The 19,728-nt window shown below is 42.3% G+C and overlaps 1 protein-coding gene and 1 long non-coding RNA gene across 2 annotated transcripts in view; one reads left to right on the top strand and one right to left on the bottom strand.

Moving 5' to 3' along the window:
* Positions 1-728, bottom strand: part of Hand2 (heart and neural crest derivatives expressed 2) — a gene marked incomplete in the record, with an annotated part of 3,580 nt that extends 2,852 nt beyond the window's left edge. The window contains 1 exon segment of the mRNA XM_005373539.2: positions 1-728.
* Positions 729-800: 72 nt separating this feature from the next.
* Positions 801-9,929, top strand: LOC102023654. The gene is made up of 4 exons (XR_259220.2): positions 801-1,031; positions 1,452-1,570; positions 7,286-7,406; positions 8,493-9,929. It is a non-coding gene; the product is annotated as an uncharacterized LOC102023654 (long non-coding RNA).
* The last annotated feature ends 9,799 nt before the right edge of the window (positions 9,930-19,728 follow it).

Genomic DNA, 19,728 nt, shown 5'->3' with positions numbered 1-19,728 from the left:
CTCCCCATGGGGCGCGGCGAGCTGGTCCCGGCACCGTGCGCCCCTGCCTGCCGCCGCCTTCGCCGCCGGTTCCCGCCTCGCTCTGCAGCCCGCGCGCCTGCTCCTGTTTCCCGGGCTGCTGCTGCGCGGAGGCTGAATCCTCTGGTGCTCATGCAAAGGTGTCCGAGCCGCCGCGAGGCTGCTGCACGGAGCCCCGGTCCTCTGCGCGCGGGCCGCGCTCCTGGCACCGAGGCTAACCTGGAATCCGGGGGCGAGTCCGAGCCGCGGCTGGAGGAGCGGCCCAGCTCTGCGGGGCGGCGGCGGGGTCCGCTGCTCACAGCAAAGCTACCTCCGTGCGACCCTCCCCTTCCCGCCCCGTCCCCTCCCCCACCAGCCCGATCTGGGTTCTTGGGCGCTTATTGTTTTAATGAAAAATTTTTTTTAGCTGTTGTTGTTTGGGTCCTTGAATGAGTGTTAGCTGCGAGTAACGTGTCCTCGCTCCTCTCAGTCTCTCTCGGAGGGTTTTCAGAGAGGTCTCAGTGCATCCATGTTCTCAGATCCTCTCCTCTGGGGGCGCGGAAGTGGGGCCCTGGAAGCGCCTTGGCGCGCTGGGGCGGCGGCTTGGGCTCCCGGGCCGATCTGCGCGGTGGCTGAAGCAGCTCCCCGGTGGCGGCGACGGCTCTCCTAGGCTGGACGCCTTGAGGGGAGCAAGCGGATTTTCCCAGCAAGAGCTCCATGTACAGCTACATCTTTAGGGCCGCTCGGGTTAATATATGTCGTCAGAGGCTCCTCACGCCAATCCCGGGGCGGCGGGGGCGGCGCCTTGAGCTCTCCGCAATAAAACTTTTTGATGTTAGCCTTGCTAATTGCCGAGGTCCTCTTCCAGGATTGGCTGTCCCCTCATAACCATAAGATAATTAAAACAAGGGGGGGCAGAGTTAAAAAAAAACTTTTTTTTTTTATCATCCAGAGGTTAATGCAAGTGTTTAACAGATGCTTCACTATTAAAATATTTTACCCCAGGTCTCAAATATTGAAGAATCTTAGACCAGGTATAGTATCACTCTACTTTCTTTTCTGGTTGGGGGGGGGGAAATAAAACAACCCGCAGATGCTGCTTTTCAAAGCATTTTGTAGGTAATAGAGGCAGAAAAATGACCCCAGGCAGCCGCGTGCAGTTTTGTGCGGGGCGCCGAGAGCCCGAAGAGGGCGTGGGACCCCCTTAAAGGGCAGCTGCTGGCCGCGCGGTCTCCTCGCAGAGGCGGCCGGCGCGCGTGGGGAAGGAGCTCCTTTGAGCTGGCACAAGCTGGGAACACGCGTCTCGGTGGCTCTTTGCTATATCACCACGTTACCTCGGTCGGAGCTCTTTGGGGTGGCTCAGGTTTTTGCGACAGCTTGTGGAGATCACGGTTGAGATGCCTGGGCAGTCGGTCAAACCGATTGTAAATGCTCTTATTTCCCCCATTCTTCAGGGACATCAGCCCCAACGGAGACTTCAGACTTCGGACGATTTCAAAGTGTGGGCACCTCGATTCCCCCAATCTTTGGTGTGGTCGGGATCCGTGTTCCTCTGGTTTAACTAGCCTGTTTGGTAAGTAACTGAATATTTTTTACAGCGTGTTCAGAGCTTATTTTCCAGTTTTTATGAACAAACATATAAATATATCTCTGCATTCCTGCCTCCCCCATAAAAGCGGGCATCTGTGGAAAACAGGTTTAGTTATCGGAGGGGAACCATTAAACGCCGGTTTAAGAGGCAGGCCAGGAGGACGGCTCGTGGATGTTTAGACTGCTGGCCTTGCTGATCTTAAATGCACTATAACGGAAAGTGGATCTCCACTTGTAAGTCACCAAGCTTTGGACACTGGGGCCAAGGCGCCCTCGTGGCGAGAGCATCTGGGGATGGTTCCCAAGAGGGAGGGATGGGGTGGCCAGTGGTTGGGGCTGAAATCACCCACTCGATTTGGTCTCAGCTGCAAGGAGAGGCTGATGTGTCTATGGGATTCTGCCTGGGGAAAAGTGTCCGCAGGAGCTCTGCAGGCTGTAAATTACAGGGAATCCTGGGCAGAGCTTGCAGAAGGTGGCACAGGCGGATGGGCTTGGACCTGGCAAGGGTAGCCCAAGGGGTACCTGTGACTCTACTTTGGGCCTCGTTTTTTTGGAGGCAAGAAGAGTCAGCTGAGGCCGCAGAAGGAGTGCCACTTGAAGCACTCTTCAAGGACAGTTCTTTTCTTATGCACTGACACTTGCCGCCAGCTCTTAGTGGTTCAGGATGGAAACCCAGGAAAGAGGGAATGAAGGCCGCTGCTCTAGGGTGCTACCGTGGGCTCCTAGCCCAGGTTGCCACTATCCCCAGAGCCCGAGGGAGCCAAATCAAGACATATATGTGGTTTCAGGTTTGCTGCTGCTGCACAGTAAGAGAAAGAAGGGAACTCATAGACAGGGAGGTAAAAACATGGCTTGAGTGTCCGTGGTAGGGGAGTCATGGTAGGGTCAGTTTCCCTGGATGCCCCTAGCAGAGCCCTGAAGGTAGAGAACAGGATGAAGAGTAGCTGAAAGGGGGCACCAGGGGCTTTATTTTTTATCAGAACAGAGTAGCGGCTACTTAGTTCTAAACTCCTAACTTGGGTGGATCTGCTGTTTGGGGGCACAAGCAGAGCCTTTTTGAGAATTGCTCCTTCACCAGAGAAAGAGTAGAGGTAGTGTGGCCCCGGATTTTGTTTACATTTTTACCAGGAGGCCAGCTGACTGTGTAAATACTAGTAGTTCAATTCTTTGACATTTGGTAATTTTTAAAATGTCTGTTTATAAAAACACATGTAGGCCTTGAGAACAGGTAGACTAGGTAAGACAGTTGCTCCAAGGGCAGATGCAGTTTTAGGGGAAATTATTTCTGCTTTCAGAAATGGAGTTTTTGGGAGAGGAGGCAGGAAAAAGAACCTAGAGGAAGGCTGGGCTGGGACCTGAGAAGCTGCCAGCCACCCTCCCTTGTAAAGGATTGGAATTTGCTACATTTAGTTTTTGTTTTTAATGCTTTTTAATTTGAAACAAAAAACAAATGAGTGAATCCATTCATGGCCCCAGGTAACGTTGCAAGTAATAAAAGAAATAGACAACATGGGACAGAGGCAGAGTGAAAGATGCTAATCTGAGCTCCAGCGGTCATTTACAACATCATTATCAGATAATTACTATGACCCAGGAAATCTAAAGTACTGTGTATCTCAGCATTCAAACACAGAGCCTAGAGCCTTAGAAAGCTGGTCTGGAGATGGCTTGGAGAGTGGGGACAAATGAGTGAACTCTAGTGATGTCCCCAACTGTAGTAACTGACTCAGGGAGCCAGCTGGCCTTGACCACCTGAGCCCTGCCCTTTAATGCACAACTAAATACTGCTCGTCCTCTCCTTTGGCCACATTTTGCTCCAAGAATCCTGGGACACTTTATTTGCCTGCTGCTTTGGAAAGCTTGAGGCTAAGAGCCATCTGAAATTTGTCCCCAAATAGACGGCCTGTGTGTGCAGCGGGGGTACTAATGGAGTTAGTGGTACTGGGGGTGATGGAGGAGAGGTGGGTGCTGATCATACGGAGAGCAGGAGGACAGGTATAGAGCTCAACTGTGACATCAGTTTAGGAACCCCTCTTTTGGGTTGTGCTACTGTGGCCTCTGGTACACTGCTCCCCAAAAGATACCTATTTGCAATTCTAAAGGGCTCAGGGAACTGCAATAATGCTGACGGAGGTGGCCCTGGGGATCCTGGGAATCTTAGCGAGAGACCGAATCTCTTTTTCCAGGCTGAGGGCTGAACCTCACCCGGTCTGGAGAACAAGAATGCTTCGCTTCACGGGGAGGCAGCCCGGGTTCAGGGGAGTGATTGTGAGTCTGTGTCCAAAGTCTTCCTTGTAGTTGGTGGTGCCCCTACTGGGCTGTGCATTACAGCTGCTCCCACCAAACAGACGGAACCCGGCTCAAACATTTACTTTGTGCTCATGTTTCTTGTCTTTGCTTTACTCCCCCTACCACTTTCCCTGGAAAATATTCAAGAGCAGGAGAAAAACTGAGCATTGCCTTGCAAACGTTTTTGGTCTTGTGAGATATGACTTTAAAAATCAATCTAGTTTAAACTAAATATTTTTTTTAAACTTCAGTCTGTTTTTAGGGAAAATACAGATCTTTTCGAGGTATTTATTATTTCAAAGGCAGGGGCAATTTTGTATCTTGTGATTTGCTCATGAGAACTCAAAATAAACTGGACCTGAAAAGAACCAGGCCAGAAGGGCATAAACACACATTTTATATTTACAGGAATTATGGCTCAATTCCCTTCATCATCTTTCAAACCTCTTTTTACCTTGTTTCCCTAAACAAAGCAGTGGAAATGGTTTGGAGCATTGTCTGAAATAAGCATAAAAAGGAGAGCTCCAGAACAAGCTAAGAACCCCAGGCAGAATACCATACCCAGAAGATGACAGAATAAAGCAACATGTTCTTGAATGTGTAACCTCAGCCCCACCTGTACCAAGGACAGTGCTGCATGTGACACTGATGAGTGTGTTTTTTTCTCTACTAGGGTGGGACTGAGTCATCTTCCACGTTAGCCACTTGTCCCGGAATGTTTAGGACATCCAGAACAAGGCGTGTCGTCCAAGTGGCGACCAGGGTCTCCTTCTGTGATCTTGCAGTACCTCCCTTTTTTGTTTTCCTTTTGGGAAATAGTTGTTTACAGACAGGACAAGTGATAACAGTTCAAAGTACACATCTACAAAGTAGAATTGCGTTCGATTGGGCTTTTATGTCTATTTCAAAAATGAAGAGCATGAAAAGCTGTCGTAGACTTTTATGTGGTTTTATTTCTTCTTCGATTGGGGGTGGGGGTGGGGTTTTGGGGAGAGGGCCATCTTCCCCCCTGTTCTCCAGACAGAGCTGATGTGTAGATGGAGGGGGAGGGGCCGGTCCAGCTGCAATGATGACTGTGGAAGGGTAGGTTGTGTTTATGAATCCTTCCGTCCAGTTCTGATTAGGAAATATATCAGTAGAGACAATCAGGACCTGCAAAATGCCTGTGCATTTTCCTCTCCTTTCCCCCGTTCCTTCCTTCCCTCCTTTTTCCTTGTGCTTTTTCCTTCCCTTATAATTCACTTTCCATCAGTGTTTTGATTTGAAAGTGTTTTTTTTTTCTCTCCTTTCACTGAACCTGTGACTTTGTGAAAGAATGACCTATGGATTCATCCTTAAGTCCTTTAAGAAAATCTTAATATTCAGTACTACAAGCAGTAGAATTTCCATTTTCTCTAAATAATCTATGACTATATGACCCTCATGTTAAGTGGTAGAGGTACTGCTGTTCTGGAGACTTTTCATTGATAAGAAAGGACGAAATACTTTGACAAGTGCCCAAGTCTAAAACTTAAAGTACTCATACAGGCTAAAGGTAACATAAGATAATGCCATAATATAGCCTTACAAAAAGCAGCATATATACATGGTGCTTGTTTTTAGTTTTAGTATACTAGTCCTAAGAGAAATGATAAATCTAATCTTCCCTACTTTGTAATAAATATAGAGTTTTAAACAGAAATGGCACAAAATACATCCTACAGGATTTGTGTTAAATATTCATCCACATTATTGTTTTAAATACACAAATATTTTCAAGGCTGGAGCTATGGCTGAGTGCTATAATATGTGCCTCACGTGTTTAAGGCCCTGGGTTCCATTCCCCAGCATTGCTAAAAATAAATAATGAATAAATATTAAAAAAGAAATATTTCTCATAAGCTAGGAGGAAATCATGCAGAATTCAGAGGAGGAAATAAACATTATAGTGCATATTTTGCTCTAAGAAATGAGAGTAAGTAATGTAGTTCAACTATAGCACGCAATGTAGTCCGGTGTTCAGAATTAAATGTGAATGGAAGTGGCAATTTAAAATATGAGGCTTTGGAGAAACCATGTAGATGACTGGAAGATTTGCTCGTGACTTGAGGCTCCAGTGCATTGCCAGTCCTAACTTTGGTGTTGCTCACATTCCTGGGAAATCCTGTTCTATAGTTTCCTTTGCAACTTTACATGGATTGATTTCTTTAGCTCTGACAGTTCCTTCCAAACCTTTTCTACATTCTTCTAGAGTCTTTGGTTATAGACAAGGGACTCAAGCCAGGGTGGTTAGGTTTCAGGTTAACAAAAAGAAACACTTTTATTGTCAATATTAATGGCAAACCTCATTTTTACAAGGCTTGGGTTTAGCAGCATGAGCAGATCAAAAGCAGCTTAGCTTCATTTCTCAATATTCTCTGGAGCTTAGACAATTAACTGCAATTTTGCTCCTAACGAAAGAACATGTAAAATTTAGTTACGAAAATGTTAAGGTTAGTCTTTGGCGGAGGTTTTTTTTTTTTTTTTTTTCCTTTCTTTTTTTTTAACCTGTGCACAGTGTCTCAGAAGGTAATAAATTTATCCACTCAACTCAAGTTGAATTTTGAAGGAAAATTCCTTAAGAAAATGTGTGTGAGCAGAGTGTCCTCATCTGCAATGCCATGAGCCAGTTTCACTGTGTGCATTCCATGCTAGCCTTTCTGGCTGGGTAAGGATCCGGCAGACTGAGGTCTCCCTGGTAATTTGGGTACACCGAGTCTCCAGTTAATGATAGATAATCAGCCTTTGGGTCATTCGGTCATTCTCTTATTACAAACCCCTCCTGCTCTCTCTGATCTCCTTTCAAACTAAATTTCACACAAACAAATAAAGCAAGACAGGGACAAGTTCTTAAAAAAAAGAGAGGGAGAAATATTAGAAACTTCTGATACAGAACTCTAAACAAGGAAAGGCAAGCTAAAAGAGGATAGGAAAGAACATCTTATCAAAATGAACATGTTGTGTACAAAACATTAAAAGAAAAGGCTCTGGTTTTTGTTAAAGTGACAGAAAATTAAAATAAAAATAAGTGCAGGCAGAAAAGTTATAATATAAACAGAGAAGGCAGGATGGTTGGTGGAAATGCGCAGCACCAGGGGGGCTAATTTGTTGTTACAGATTATATATCTGTATTGTGATTGGAGAAGCACTACTTTGTTCCCCTTTCCACAAGAGAATGGTTTTCTTTTTTAATACAGTGTGAGTGCCCATTTAAGTTAACACAGGCCAAAACATCGAGGAACAAAAAAATGAAATTGCACCCTGCTTGCAAAGCATCCAACTTCAAACGAAGAAATTGGTTGCATACAGAAAAAGCAGAATTCCATTCAGAATACATTTGGAGACTTCACTAACTGGGTGTGACTGATGCTTTTTTTGGTTTTGCTGACAGAAGGCGCAGTTCATTGCTAGGAAAGTACAACTGAAAGCACTCCTCCCCATACTCCTGGGGTCTTCACTTTCCTGGTCCACATCTGCTTGTGACTTCAGAAAGAAACTTCATGTTGGCCAAGGTACATCTCAGTTCACATCCTCCTGGGAAAAGCGCGGGAATGTGGGGCTCTAGTAGTTAGGACCTCTGGTGAGAGCGCCCCTAGTGCCATCTTCCTGTCCCTGCTCTTAGCAGGTCTGGCCTACGTTTAGTACCGCCCTCCAGAGAGATCAAAGATTACCCTTAGTGTTGCCTCCACGCCTTACGTTTTCAATCCTAAAAGAAAAGGAGTTTTGGCTCAGGGCTTGATCAACCTGCAGTTAGAGATGGTAACAGGTGGTGAAAGTGCGACTCCTGCCTTATTCCCAGTTGAGGGTCTGGCACTCCTTAACCTGTCGGCATCCCTGGTGCACAGCCTGTCGCTGTCCTCGTCCCCCATGGGTTGGAGAATTCACAGCTCTTTATTGCTTCTAGGCCCAAGCTAAATGCCTAAGGAAGCCATTCTAGGTTATCTACCGCTTTCTCTCCCAGCCCTAGACCTGTTTAGGAGCTCCTCTCTCGAGTTCTTACTGGTATCCCCTTGTAGTTCTCTGGGCACCAATCTGTTACCTCCTTCTACTGTGGATTCCTTGACAACCCAATTAATAAATTGCAGCAAGAAACAAAACAAAACAAAACAAAACAAAAAAAACAAAACCTTGACCAGTCTGTGGAAAAGAGATTTAGAGAAATGCAGTATAGTGCTGCGACCACAATCGGCTTGGTTTTTCTTTATTTTGAAAGTGACAAGACATGGGGTTGGAAGCTGTTTATGAGGAGCACATCTTTGCGTCCTAGCCTTTGGAAGAACTGGGGAAAGATTCCTCCTGATCAGCTGGGCCTGCAGCAGGCCTACTCCTCCAGCCTGGCGCAGATGATACCCATGCCCAGCACCTGGAGCTCCGCAGCCAGCTCTGGGCAGGGCTTCACTGGCTCTCCACTGAGCTGGTGCAACCTCTGTAAAGCTTAGGATCCCTCTGGGAACGACGGGGAAGACAGCACAGACCTGGGGTGCCTGGGCTAGATTAAAGGGATCAGGGCACCGTCCAGTGAGTCACCTGATACACAGACTGCCCTAAATATTCATGCATTTTCTTTTCCTGCCTTTTCGGTTTTCCCTTCCTTCCAGCTGCCTGAAGACCCAGCCAGCCTGACAGCGATGGGTGCCAGCCCCGCCAGGTGTGCCTTCCCGCGCCGCCCATCCAGGGGCGTCTCCTGTCGCCGACTCCTCCATCCAGCCTCCGTCCCTGGAGCGGCGCAAAAGTGCGGCTCCCCCGGGGATCGCCGGGGCCTCGACCCTCGCAGGACAGTGGGCGCTGGGCAGCGGGTCGCGGGACGGCGGTAGCGCCAAGATGGTATCGGGGGCACGAGGCTTGGCCGGAGCCGCCACCCCGAGTTAAGCCTGCACCCCACCGCTCTTGCCATCCTGGTTCAATTCTCATTTTCATCCCCAACCCTCTCTCGGTTCCCAACATCCAGAAGACAGTTCTCGGCAGGTCGCGGCTCCGGGAGGGGTGGAACCTCAGTTTCCCCAGCGCGTCCGCGAGGACTTTTCTCCCTCCGCGGGCGGGAGGGGGTTAAACGCACCCCTCTCGCGCCCTCAGTTTGAAGCCCCTGGCGCTGGGCGAAGGCCGCCGCGGGTTCCCTCTTGAGGTCTCATTAGGGAAACCCTCACCGCTATTTTCAACATTTCCTCAATCAAAAGCGTCTTTAAATAGAGCTGCACAAACAAATTGGCGGCAAAAGCGCAGATCTTGTCACGACGGAGACCAATCCAGTATTTCAGTCTTGTTTGCTTTGCAATTACGGGCTGGCTTGTGGCTGCGGTGCCGCCGGGGCCACTCGGTGAGGGTGCGCTTTCTCCTCGGCCCCCCGGGCGGCTCAGGGAGCGACCGCAGAGCCGCCACGGCCGGAGGGGACGGGTCGGGACTGCGCGGGCGAGGGGGCCTTTTCCAGATTCTCCTGCCGGGCGCGCAGAGCCGTGCTGAAGGAGACACTTTCCAAGTTCCAGACCGAGCCACTGAGGCACGGATGACAATAAAGAGCGTGATGCACATTCGGACACAGCGTTGCGTCCTTACCAGCTTCCTTTGTGTCCTGCGCTCCCTGGCCCCCTCTCTGTCTTGGGTACATTTTTATTCAGTGTGTGTTAGCGGTTACTGCACTTCCCTTCTCCCTTGGTGTTAAACTGCTAGCATGATTTGTTATATTTTCCATAGCTGCTCGTGCTTGTTTGACTTTTTGTAGAAAGTCCCTTTAAATCTGCTGCAGAAACCAAGCCCAAGACCCGTGGACGGGCTCCTGCAGGGACGTGGCCGCCTCCAGCCTACTTTGAGTTCTTCCCGGGAAGCTCTTCTGCATAAATGAGCCTCTGGGTGCCTGGGTCACCGCCCAGGCGAGCATAGTTTGTATCAGCAGAACAGTAGTTAACCCCAATCCGGTCCTAAGCCTTACATTTCACAGACCATTAAATCTTGGCCGCCGTTTAACAAAATTGTAATATTTACTCTGCTCTATATGGAGGAGCACTTTTAAAGTAAAAAGCAAATACATTTCAAAAAGAAAATATGATAATAAATCTCTTTTTATGGATTCTCTCTGCATAAGTGGAAACAACATGATTTAAATCTTCAGCAGCTCCACTCCCATTTTCAAGCACAGCTGAAGTTACAAGATACTGTCTTTTAACATGTTCTCTGTCTTTTGGGAGAGACATCTGCATTGTTGCCTTCCTTTAAGTTCCAAGGTTTCACACCCCACCCTGACCACATCATATGTAAGAGGAATGATTAAATAATAAGGACTTGGATGTGAAGTCCACTTTTCACATGGACTCAAGAAAGATGGGCGTGACTTGGGTGATCATTTGGGGATTTCATATTTTTTTCTAAATGAAAAACCATTCTCATGTCTGCTTCTGAAGGAGGTGGGCAGAGAAATATTTTGGTGAGAAAAACTCTGGAGTACATGTTAAAACGCACTTCTTTATTCTTTAAGAATGTGTAAGGTGAAGATCTACATTTGTTTGTTTATGGTCATAAATTCAATTCAAAGCCATTCTGGCCAATAAATAATTGCTTTCATACCTAGAATTATTTTGGCTTATAATCCAATTTGAATTGCATCTTTGCTATTCTGTATCATCCTCCCATTGTAATATTTTGTTTTTCTCATCTAAAGCAAATCTCAGTGTCATTTATAATGACTTCATAAAAATTGTGCAACAACAAAGCCATAGAATATTTGAGGTCTACATAGTCATTGTGTATATCTCTCCTAGCCGACTGATTGCTTAGTATTTCCAGAAATAGGAAGCAGTAGCTAGAAAGGGTACTATTTCATAAGAATTCTCTATCAAGAGAATGGTCCTGGAATATTATTTAGTGCACAAATTATACTATTACTTTCATGTGTATTAATATTTAGTATTAAAACAACTAGGATGCTTTAGCCATGAACATGTCTTGGCATACCACTTTCAAATGGGTCATCTCAGATAATTACAAAGATGTTGATGTTAATCCTACATTAAGTGAACAACTGTGAAAATGACCTTAAAGCTTTATTATTCTCATCTAAATGGCATCAAACACATTTGTACAGGGAACACAATTACTTTTTATCTGACATTATCCTGGAAGGATATGGCTACATTTATTTCTTTTAAAAACAGAGCAGTTTTAAATTACTTTTTTTGGAGGTTTTTTTTTTTTTTTTTTGAGACATGGTCTTGTTATGTAGTTAGACTGACCTTGAACTTACTATTTAGCCCAGGTTGGCTTCAAATTTGGAGTGATCCTCCTGCCTCAGCCTCCCAAGTGCTGGGGTTACAGGTACGTGCCACCACACCCAAACTTTCAATTACTTTTTAATAGAAATTTTGTTTAGTGTGGCATTTTGCAATACCCATAAACCACTACAACTTGGTACTGACAGATATGTGTATTTCTGCATTATTACTCATTAGCTTTTCTGCAAATCCACTAAAATATAATAGTATTTTAAAAATCAACATATAAGGAACAATTACTAGGTTCTACATACTTATTTAGGTAAGCCAATCTATTAGAATTAAAAACATGTGCCTGGAGTATAAATGCTTCTTTAGGAATTTTTTTTGTTGGATGCAGAGTTATTATTTTTTAAACCAACTCAGATTTTCAAATACCAAGTTTTCACTTTGAACAGGCATTGCATTGTTTTAAACAGTAGCTCCTGGAACAATATCATCCTTAGTATTTCAAACTTTCAAACAATTGGGATTGGATAAATGTTTTCAGCTGAGACCACCTTCCTAATACCTTTGTAGGTAATAGTTTTCTCTATTTGTGCTGGGTGAAAAACAGATAGTACCCTAGACTGACTGCCAACCTTTTGCAGAATCTACAAGAAAATGAAGTTTTTTTTTTTTTTTTTTTTTTTTCTGTGAAACTTCTTGCAATTCACCTACAAATTCCTATTAAAATGTATCAGAGAAAATTGTGCTTTTCTAACTTCAGTAATGAAATGATGGCTTAAAGAGGTGTCTAAAAAATAATACAGGAATGTTAATTTCCTACCACTTTGTAACTGTATTGTCTGTACTGTTCTTTTGCTAATTTGTAAAAGGTTGTCTGTCTGTTAATGTTTTCCTCCTTTTATTTTTAAAATAAAAAAATAATAATACAGGAAGAATATGGAAACAAAAATCTGAAAAGGAAAATTTGCTCAGGCAGGATCTGATTCTTTGTTTATAAATAGGGGAGTGAGGAATTGGATCCACGTAACCCAATAGATTGTTTTCTTTAATTCAATGACTTTTAAAAAGGTTTTTCTATGGATGAAGAAACCCAACCAAGGAAATATATGCAAATTTGTGTATATGGGAAAGTATGAACTTACTGTAGCTTTTAGTATTACCTCAAAATATCTTTACGATGTCATGGTTCTTTCTAAACAAATGCACGATGTAGCACTTGGTGTCAAAAAACACTGATCTTTTTCAGATGTGGGTTAAACTGGAACAATAAAATGTACCCATGAGATAACTTCTATAAACTCCAACTTGCAAGAAAAATGTGAAAAAGCTTTTTCTGGATGAAAGTACACAACTTAACTGTTATTAAGCTGGCATAAATAAAGAAGGAAACTGCTTCCGAACATTCCTAGTAAATATTTCTGCTTTCCCAACCATTGTTAGCCTCTATACATCTTGTGCTATTCAAGTAAAGATGATGTCAGTAATCAAATCACGGAATCTAATCAAGTGACTATTTTTGCTTTATTACAAAGTTTATGTATTATACTGAGCTGTTGAATTGCTTAGCTGTTTTAATGCTGAATTTTTCTTTTTTTGAGTTAGAATGATACTTAATGAAGTGCTTATAAAGATAGATATGATGGTTTAGCAAAGATAAAATAGTCACAATAACAAAGTAGCATTTGAGTCTGTGCAGTGTGGACTGGGCTTTGTAAATTGCACTGCTTCTAAAATCATGACCTAAGTGTTTATAATGGGGACATCTGAGAAGAGAAATCTGAGTTCTCAATTTACACAGCCAAGAACATGTAGTTATGTAAGGGAATTTGCCCCCAGAAGCATTTTTCTATAGACCTCACCAATTCCTCCCCCCAGTACTTCTACTTGCTGTATTTTACTAGAAAGCTATAGAATTACTGATGCTACAACTCACTAGACTTTTCTCAGCCTAAACACCTTTTTTTTTTTTTTTGAGACAGGGTCTTGCTATGTAGTGCAGGTTGCCCTTGAACTTGCTCATGGCCTCGAACTCAATCTCAAACCATAACAATCAGGCTGGCTTCGAAATCACAGTGACCCTCCTGCCTCAGCCTCCTGAGCCTCCGGAGTACTGGGATTACAGGCATGTGCCACCACACCTTGCACTAAACACTTAATATTACATGGAATTATTATAGCTAAAATAGTGATAGAAAAGTTCTTTAAGCTAGCCCTGTGTTGGCTTTTATTCTTTCATTGTTAGCCATATGAAATGTCTGGAGCATATGTCATCTTTTTCTTGTTGCTTGGGACATTGGTGGTTTTAGTAAGCAAAATAGTATGCATTTTATTGTGTTGTTATTTATGCTCTGCTTCGTGTCAAAAAAGATTTAAAGCAGCTATTTCAAAGACTGGTAAGAATAATCTTTCCAAATCTGTTTGTAAGAATAACTCCTGTAAACACAACCGTAATTTACTTTTGATGTTTAGCACAAGATCAGCGATCTGTTCTGGTAAATACGTTTGTTCTAAGAGGAAACAGGGTCACAAATTAGAATGCAACAAATTTTTAAAATTAGTTTTGTTTCAGATAAATCTCAGTGATTTCATAAAACTATTATTTTGCATGTAAAAAAGCATAACGCTGTGATGAAGAGCAGGGTCCTGGCAGTTAGAGGCACAGTTCTGCATCCTTACTACAACAGTTATTAGCTGTGTGGTCTTGGGAAAATTCTTTAGCCATTCTCTGCTTCAGCTGCCACATCTGTGAAAGGTGGATAAATAATTTCAGTTTCCATCATGCTGTCATAAGTAAGATTTTATGAGATTAACATACGAAACTCTTATAGAGGGTCTGGTTGTTATGGTTTGCATCTAGATGTCCCACTAAAGTCTCCTGCAGTCATGGGGGTGGAGTTTGTGATTGATTCATGATCCAGTGCTGGGATAGATCCAGTGCTGGGGGTGGAGCTTGTGATTGATTCATGATCCAAAGCTAGGTTTAAGGATGTGAGTGCTACACTCGCCCTAGAGTGGGTCGTCTGCATACAGTACGTAGCCAGCATAAAACATAAGGGACAGAAAGAGGCTCCTCCTCTTGTTGCTTTTGGTGTCATCTGCCACTATGAACTGTTGTCCCTCTGCTATATGCCACCTTGCCTTGGACCTAGCCGATTATGGACTGAAACCTATATGAACTTCCAGCTAAATAAACCTTTCTCCCTTTATCCTGGGGTCTCAAGTATTTTGCCTCAGCAACTAGAAAAGATGCTAAGACACCGGTATATAGTAAATACTTAATAAGTGTCAGCCATTGTCACTGGCACAACTCTGCAGTGTCAAAGAGTGGTGTCCCTCAGCTACCTTACTCAGAGCCGCTATGTATGAGAATAGTGACATCCCATGGACTTCTTGAGGTTTGTATGGGAAAGCTGCATTGACTTCTAGCCTTCAAGTTGACAGGGTGATGGCAAACTTCTGCTGTCTTTAGTTTTTATTTTTTTGGTACCGGGAATCACACTCGGGACCTTGCACTTGCTAGGCAGGTGCTGTGCTGCTAAGTTATATCCACAGCCATTTCTACTTTCTTTAGAGGCTTGAGATAGGCATGGGTAGATGCCCTAGTGACAGCAGCTCACCAGCTGGTCCATGGAAATCCAGCTTTCTGCCATCTTTATTTGTCATGTGGTCAATGGGCACACGACGCGAAGGTCTACACTGGGGAAAAGAGCATCTAGAAGACATAAAATACAGTGGAACCTGTGGAACGGATTCTGCAACCAGAATTGTGGAAAAAATTAAGTTCGTGAACTGAGATACCACTCTACCCTCTGCCAATGGTTCCCCCACTTTTTACCTCAAAACCAGGAATAAAACACTTTATGTATACTTATTTGCAAATTATATGCCTGTGCTCCTTCAGTGCTGTAGTGTGTACATTATAAACTCATTCCAAATAATAAACTAATGAAAGGCAAAACAGTAGGTATTTTAAAGTGAGATTCAGCATAACAGGAAGTGCAAACCCACATTTCACACAGTCTTGGCCATTTAAAAATATTTGTGCTGATTAACGGTTTGACTCATATCAGTTTCTGCCTTGTTCTGGTGCTGGCAAAAACTCTTACCTGTGAGGGGGAGCAGTGCACAGTCTGCAGTTGTCTTGCCGATGGGTTATGCTGGCATTCTTTGAATGGTCTTTAACAGGAGGTTCTTTGCAGGAATCTGTTTAACTCCTTGTCCATGATGAAGTTTTGCTTGGTTAAAACTATATATTCTGCCTCTACCTCACCAAGCCAGGTGATTTGCTGCACATCTCATTCTCTGTGTGCCGTGAGAAGGTCACTGGCAACTCTTGTGGAGTGAAGGCTGTGTCTTGCCTGGGGTAATGTTCAAGAAGGCGGTTGACATAGAACTGTGTGAGGGTGTCAGTGGTTATACTGAATAGTGGTGTATTACCTCTGATTCTTTACAGAAAAACCAGTATCAAGGGACTTTCTAATACACTCTTCAGGCTCCTCATTTCTTGGGGCACCACTGCCTGAGACTCAGAAGTCACTGTAGTTTCTGCCATTTCTCTGCCTTGACATTCTGTGGCAGCGTGGATGAAACCCTTAGGTATGCTCTGGACTTTATTTTCTAGAACTTGCCTTACTCTGTTTCCACTTAATGGTGTAGCTCCTTACTGTTCACAGATAGCTTTCGTATATGTCTTTCATTTCAATTTAGCATTGATGTAAGGCTGGTAAAAATGTCCAGTTCTATCAGTTTTAAAGATAAAAGATGAGTGGGTCATCAGTAGAAATGTGAAATATCTCTTTGTGACAGTGGGGTGTTAAAGTCCCCCGTTACAATTGTGTTATTGCTTATTTGATATTTCACGTCTGTTAAAATTTGTCTTACATAGTTGAGTGCTCCTGTATGTGGTGCATATATATTTATGGTTGTTATCTCTTCCTCTAGCAGTTTCCCCCTAACAAGTATGTAGTAACCTTCTTTATCTCTTTTGATCATTCTTGGTTTGAAGTTCACATTGTCTGCAACCAGAGTAGCTACTCCTGCTTTTTCTGGGTTCCTGTCCCATGGAGTATTGTTTTCCATCCTTTAACTTTCAATCTATTCTGTATCGCTTTTACTGATTTTGTGTTGTTTCATTTTTATCTTTGTTTTTGTTATTTTGTTTCTGTTCTTTTCCCTTTAAAATAAAATACCGCTCAAAAAACACCAAAAATACCAAAAATAATTATAAACAAAAAGAAATGTGAAATAATCACCCAAGTTCACATGGCTGGTAGGCAACACTGGATTAGAACTTGTTTTTTGAAAGCAATATCCTGCTGTTTCTGTTCCATCTTGTTAACTAATTTTTAAAAGTAATATTCATATCCATCTGAATTAAGAGACAGAGCTATAAAACTGAACAGAAGTAATGGTTCCAAGTGATGCTGGGAATGACTTGAAAGGAAGCACATATATTAGAATATTTAAGAATTACACATTAAGCAGCACACAATGGTACACTCCTGTAATCCCAGCGCTGTGGGAGGTTGAGGCAGGAAGATTACAATTTGAGAGCAGCCTGGGCAGTTTAGCAACTTAGTGAGACCCTGTCTGAAAATAAATCATGAAAGGATTGGGGATGTAGCTCAGTGCAAAGGCCCTGGGTTCAGTTACTACCATTAAAAAAAACACGTAACAGCAATGTGGAGGAAGGAGGTTCACATTTATTGAGCACCTTTTGAATCCTGTTCTTCACACACATTATTCTTAACATTATTAATATGGTTCACATTATTTATATTGTTCTTAAATTGAGGTTTAGAGATGTTAAATAATTATCTAAAGTATATAGTTTTTTTTTTGGGGGGGCTGGGGATTTAGCTCAGCGGCGCAGCACCTGCCTGGCAAGCATGAGGTCGTGAGTTCGATTCCCAGTACCAGGGGAAAAAAAATATATATATACCTTTTTAAAAAGTGCATGTTAGTAGCACAGAATAGTGATGTTCGTTTTGGGCAACTGATAAATGAATATAACATATCTTCATAATTTTCACTTTGTTTAATCCATTTCTTCCTCCTGTCCCATTGTCCATTCTATTTCTGCATTTACTTTTCTAGTTTCCTATCATCTTTCTTATTTTTTACTTGTTTGCTTGTTTACTTTTATTTTAAGTTTCTCATATAAGAGAAAACATGCAGTATTTTACTTTCTGAGCTTGGTTTATTTCACTTAACATGGTGGGCTTCAGTTCCATGTATTTTCCTGAAAATGATGTGATTTCATTCTTATTTGTGGCTAAAATCTCTCTCTCTCTCTTTCCTATTTCTATCTCTATCTCTATCATCTCTATATCTATAATTGTATATCTATATCTATCATATATATCTGTACATCACATCCCTCCATTCATCTGTTGATGGGATGTAAGCTCTCTTCACAGCTTAGCTATTGTGAATTGTGATGCTATAACCATGAGTATACATGTATCACTATAATATTGGTAAATATTGGTTTAATATTGTCTCTCACTCTTTTAGTCCTAAACTCAGTAGTAGTATAGCAGATCAAGTGGAATTTCCAGCTTTAGTGTTTTGAGGAATCTCCATACCAATTTCATAGCGGTTGTATTAGTTCACATTCCCAACCACAATGTAGGGGCATCCCTTTCCCCCCTGTATCCCCACAGCATTCAGTGCTTTTCTATTCTTGCTGATGGCCCTTCTGACTGGGTAAGATGGAATCTTAAAGTAGCTTTGATTTGTATTTCCCTGATGGCTAAAGATGTTGAACAGTTTTTTCATACACTTACTGGCTATTTGTACTTCTTCTTTGGAGAAGTGTTTACTCAGTTCATTTGTCCACTTTCTTTGATTTTTTTTTGGCTTAGTTCTTTGAATTCACTATATATATTCTAGATATTAATTTTCTATAAGAAGATTAACTAGCAAAGATTTTTTTTCCCATTCCATAAATTGTCTCTTCACTCTGTTGTTTCCTTTGTTGTGCAGAAGTTTTTAAACTTAATGTAATCTCATTTAGTGATTCCTGGTATTATTTCTTGTGCTATTGGAGTCCTATTCAGGAGTCTTTACCTGTGCCTGTGGCTTCAAGTGTTTCCTCTATGCTATTTTCCAGTGGTTTCTGGTTTTATGTCTAGGTCACTGATCCATTTTGAAAAGTACGAGAGACAGGGATGTAGTTTTGATCTGTATGTAGACAACAAGTTTTTCCAGCACCATTTTTTAAGAGGTTATCTTTTCTCCAGCATATAAGGTTTGGCCTTTTTATAAAAAAAAATCAGATAGCTATACATCTCTCTCTTTCTCTGTCTCTTTCTTTCTTTCTACAATACCATGCTGTTTTTGTTACTGTGACTCTGTAGTATAACTTGAAATCCAGTATTGTGATACTGCTAGGGTTGTTCTTTTTGCTCAAGATTGCTTTGGCTATGTCTGTTATGATTCATGTGGTTTAGGATTGTTTTTCTAGTTCTGTAAAGAATGTTGTTGGTATTTTAGTATGAATTGCTTTGAATCTGTGGATTGTTTTGGTAACATGCCTTTTTTTTTGGTACTGGGAATTGAACTCAGGGCCTCCCGCTTGCCAGGCAGGCGCTGTGTCACTGAGCTACATCCTCTGCTCACATCACTTCTTTAACAGCATTAGTTCTGCCCACTTATGAACAGGGGATTTTTTCCATTTTTTTTGATATCTCTTCTTCACTTTCTTTCTTCTGTGTTATGTAATTTTCATTGCAGAGGTTTTTTACCCCTTGGGTTAGGTTTATTCCCAGGTATTTACCCCTTTAAAGTTATTGTGAATAGAATTGCTTTTCTGCTTTCTTTTTTGGTAGACTTATTGTTTTTGATTTCTGCATGTTGTTTTTTTATGTGTTGATTTTGTATCTGAACACGTTCCTGACTTTATCAGATCTAAAAGTTTTCTGGTGGAGCCTTAGGGGTCTTCTATGTAAAAAATTATATTATTTCTAAATAGGGATCATTTGTTTTGTTCTTCTAGTATTTGCATCCTTTTTCTTTCTCCTTTGTGATTGCTCTGGCTAAAGTCTTCAGTACTACATGGAAGAGCAGTGGTGAGAGTGGGCACTCTCGTCCAGTCCTGATTTTAGATGAAATGCTTTCAGCTTTTTCCCTTTCATTATTATGTTGGCTATGTGTTTGTCATAAATGTCTTGTATCAGTTTGAGATAAGACTCTTTGATACCGATTTTCATCCAGGTTTTTTTTTTTTATTATGAATGATGATGGATTTTGTTGTAGGCTGTTTCTGTACCTGTTGCAATAATTAGGTGATTTTTATCCTTGATTCTATTCATGCAGTGCATGGTATTTATTGATTTATATATGCTGAACCATCCTTGTGTCCTGGTGATGAAGTCAATCTGATCATGTTAAATGATCTTTTTAATGTGTTGCTGAATTCTGTTTGCAAAAATCTTATGGAGGACTTTTGCATCTATGCTCATCAATGATATTGGTTTATAGTTCTTTTGGTTGAGTCCTTATCTGGTTTTGATATTGGGGTAATTCTGAGTTTACAGAATGAATTTGGAAGCATTCCTTCCTTTACATGAAAAGTAGCATTGGTATTCTTCTCTGTAGGTCTGGTAAAATTCAACCATACATT

Source organism: Chinchilla lanigera, unplaced genomic scaffold, assembly GCF_000276665.1.
Source record: "Chinchilla lanigera isolate Chin_1 unplaced genomic scaffold, ChiLan1.0 scaffold00002, whole genome shotgun sequence".
In the NCBI taxonomy this organism is placed as follows: domain Eukaryota; kingdom Metazoa; phylum Chordata; class Mammalia; order Rodentia; family Chinchillidae; genus Chinchilla; species Chinchilla lanigera.
The sequence above is the reverse complement of the archived record's forward strand: the minus strand, read 5'-3'. Positions and strand labels throughout refer to the sequence as shown.